Genomic DNA, 4,050 nt, shown 5'->3' with positions numbered 1-4,050 from the left:
GATATTATTATTATTATTATTATTATTATTATTATTATTATTATTATTATTATTATTATTATTATTTATTATTATTGTGTCTTAGTAAGAGTAGGTTAATCTTTTCTTGCATCTAGTATAAATATTCTATGGTAAATTTGTAACCCTTACCCATTCTATTGAAATGGTCAAATGATTTGTTTGATGAATAGCATATGAGAGATATGATACAGTATATTTACAATATTATTTCTCACTTCAATGTTTTTGACGAATCAATATAATTTAATAATATATTTTTAGATTATATCATATCATATCTTTGTACTTATGATTTTTATTAGGCTTAATTGCACTTTTGGTCTTCCTATTATAGGTGAAAATCGAAAGTAGTCCCCCCTATTTTGTTTGTCCCCAGTTTTAGTCCCCCAAACAGAAATTGAGTCCAAATCATGATGAGTTGTCATTTTTTTAATGACGTGTCAATAAAAGGGTAACGTGGCAGACGCATATGTGGAATAAACTCATTATTATATTATTTCTGATTAAAAAATATCATTTATATTTTTAAAAACCATTATTATAATTGTGACAATATTTTTAAAAATACAATTTAATTGTTAAAATTAAGTTAAAAGAAAAACAGCCTCAATTCAACAAAACTCTAAATCAAAATCTGAAGCAGAAGCATATGAACTAGCTTGAACCCTAAATCAAAAAACAGCCCCAATTCAACAATACTCCCAAATCGTAGATGAACTAACGGATAGGAATTAACCAAACATACAGGAGCAGATGAAGCCACATAGGAATGAGATAATTCAGGGAAAACAAGAAGAAATAAAGACACAAGCAAGAAAACAACATCAAATGCTGGAATAAGAAACAAACAAACGGGGAAAGAACTAACGGATACAAACATTGCCAGATAATAGGAGTTTCAGATGCTTTGGAACTTCAGAATCAGCTATTGTTGGGTGTTTCAAGGCAGAAATGGCTATTTCTAGGTTTTTCTTTTGGTACGAAAAAGTCTAGGCGGAGAGTCGGTTGCTCCATTCCAAGGTTCAGGCATGCCTCAAGCCTCAAAGTAGGCTATTCATTTCTTGGTTTCAACTAACGGATACAAACATTGCCAGATAATAGGAGTTTCAGAATCAACTATTGGTTGGGTGTTTCAAGGTAGAAATGGCTATTTCTAGGTTTTTTTTTTTGGTATGAAAAAGTTTAAGCGGAGAGTCGGTTGCTCCATTCCAAGGTTCAGGCATGCCTCAAGCCTCAAAGTAGGCTATTCATTTCTTGGTTTCTTTACTTCATTTGCTGCCTTAAAATATTGATCCCAAACTGGGTTGAAGTGTTACTTGCATCATGAGAGAAAGAATACAGTTGGTTTCTTGAGATGAATGATTCATGGTTCTTTATCATTATTTTACTGTTTCGAAAATGTTGATACCTAAACAGTTAGGCGAGAAACAAGTTCCTCTGGTATGTTGTAAAAATGGAGTTGGATTTGTAAGAGGTGTTTCATTTCAAGTGGCTCAATTAATGATATGTAACAAAGAAAATGGTTGAACTGGGGAGTTTTATTGAATTAGGGCTGTTTTTTGATTTAGGGTTCAAGCTAGTTCATATGCTTCTGCTTCAGATTTTGATTTAGGGTTTTGTTGAATTGGGGCTGTTTTTTGATTTAGGGTTCAAGCTAGTTCATATGCTTCTGCTTCAGATTTTGATTTAGGGTTTTGTTGAATTGGGGCTGTTTTTTGATTTAGGGTTCAAGCTAGTTCATATGCTTCTGCTTCAGATTTTGATTTAGGGTTTTGTTGAATTGGGGCTGTTTTTTGATTTAGGGTTCAAGCTAGTTCATATGCTTCTGCTTCAGATTTTGATTTAGGGTTTTGTTGAATTGGGGCTGTTTTTTGATTTAGGGTTCAAGCTAGTTCATATGCTTCTGCTTCAGATTTTGATTTAGGGTTTTGTTGAATTGGGGCTGTTTTTCTTTTAACTTAATTTTAACAATTAAATTGTATTTTTAAAAATATTGTCACAGTTATAATAATGATTTTTAAAATATAAATGATATTTTTTAATCAGAAATAACATAATAATGAATTTATTCCACATAAGCGTCTGCCACATCACCCTTTTATTGACACGTCATTAAAAAAATGACAACTCATCATGATTTGGACTCAAATTCTGTTTGGGGGACTAAAACTGTGGACAAACAAAATGGGGGGGCTACTTTCGATTTTCACCTATAATAGAGGGACCAAAAGTGCAATTAAGCCTTTTTATTATAAATATGAGTTATACTATAAATCAATAGAATATGATAACAATAATTTACTCAGCCGCTCTTATAAAATATAAAGTTCATTTAATATTTATTTATTTATTTAGTATTTTGTTGTTGTTAATTTATAATATTTAATAGTATTGGTAAGTTTATTTAAAAAAATAGTATATAATTGTTTTACTATGATAATTTTATCATTTAAATATGATAAATATTATATCATGTCATAATGAAGTGTGTACCAAACACACACATGAGATGATAAAATAATATTAGATTTTTTGTATTGTTATCGTATCTGCATCAAATATAAGATAGAATAATATTTAGCCTATCACTATCACATTATATAATTATCTTCCTTTATATAATATTTTGTCTCTATCCTATCATATGCATTAAAAATAAAAAATTAATAACTAACTTAAAAAAATGTATGATATTTTTTCATTTTATATAATCTAATATATTATTATTCACAATTATAAAAATATAAAAATTAAGCATAATTGCTCATGTAATCCCTTAACTTAATTTCAGGTAACCCTTCAGTCCTTTATCTTCTTTTTTTTCGGTTTGGTCTTTTATTTAATTTTAAGTAACAATTTGATCTTTTATGTTTCAAAATGTCAACAATGTTATTTTTTTTTTTACAAAAATTTAAAAAATTCATCAAAATATTCAAACAAAACCCATAAAATTAATTATCATCTTCAATATAAAATCAAATTTCATCAAATTCATAACTGATATTTTCATTCTTTATTTGATGTTGTTGGAGATGGAAATATGAGTTTATTTGAATATTTGAGTTATGCATGATAAATACATTAATTTTCTTGTATTTGGTATTGAATTTTATGGATTTTATTTGAAGATTTTGATGAATATTCTAAGTTTATGTAAAGAAATGATAATATTATTGAAATTTTAAGATATAAATGATCAAATTGTTACTTAAAATTAAATAAAGGACCAAATTGGGAAGTAAAAAAAAGATAAAATACTGAAGTGTTACCTGAAATTAAGTTAAATGACCATTGAAGCAATTATGCTTAAAAATTAATTAAAACGCGTTACAGAAATATAATTTGTTTACATGTGTAGTTTTGTCATTTACATTTATATATACATATATATTTTTATTTAAATTATTTAATAAATAAAATATAATTATTTGATTACTCGTGGTGTTTTTTTAAAATTAAAATGATTTATTTAGTAGTGTTATGGGTTGTTTTAAATAAATTTATTTTATTACTTATTTAATTTTTTAAGTATTTTTTTAAATTGATTTATAATATTTAAAAGTTAAAAGTATTACAAATTAATTTGAAAGAAAATACTATGTATTTGATTCACAATGGTAATTTTGCTGTTTAAATATAACATGTATTTTATATCATATCATGATGAGATATTATCACTATCACATCATATTCATATTCTGCGTGATATTTTATGATGTCTCTATCACATTATGCACATCAAACATATCCTACGAAAAATTTGACTTCTTTCCTCCTTCTTTATATTCACCATTGTTAACATGATATTAAAGAGAAATGATCCACGATTTCCATTAAATTGGTATTAAGTGGCTAGTTGAAACAATCACTATTGGATTGTTTGACCACAATTTTTTTTTCTCACATGGATAACATATTTTATTAAAAATAAAGATATTTATACTTAAAATTTATATAAAAAAAATTAAAAATTATCAAGATATATAACAGCTAACATCATAATAGACGACGAGATGCCGATCCTTGCAA

This window comes from Cicer arietinum, chromosome 7, assembly GCF_000331145.2.
Source record: "Cicer arietinum cultivar CDC Frontier isolate Library 1 chromosome 7, Cicar.CDCFrontier_v2.0, whole genome shotgun sequence".
Classification (NCBI taxonomy): Eukaryota; Viridiplantae; Streptophyta; class Magnoliopsida; order Fabales; family Fabaceae; genus Cicer; species Cicer arietinum.
This window is presented reverse-complemented; position numbering follows the sequence as displayed.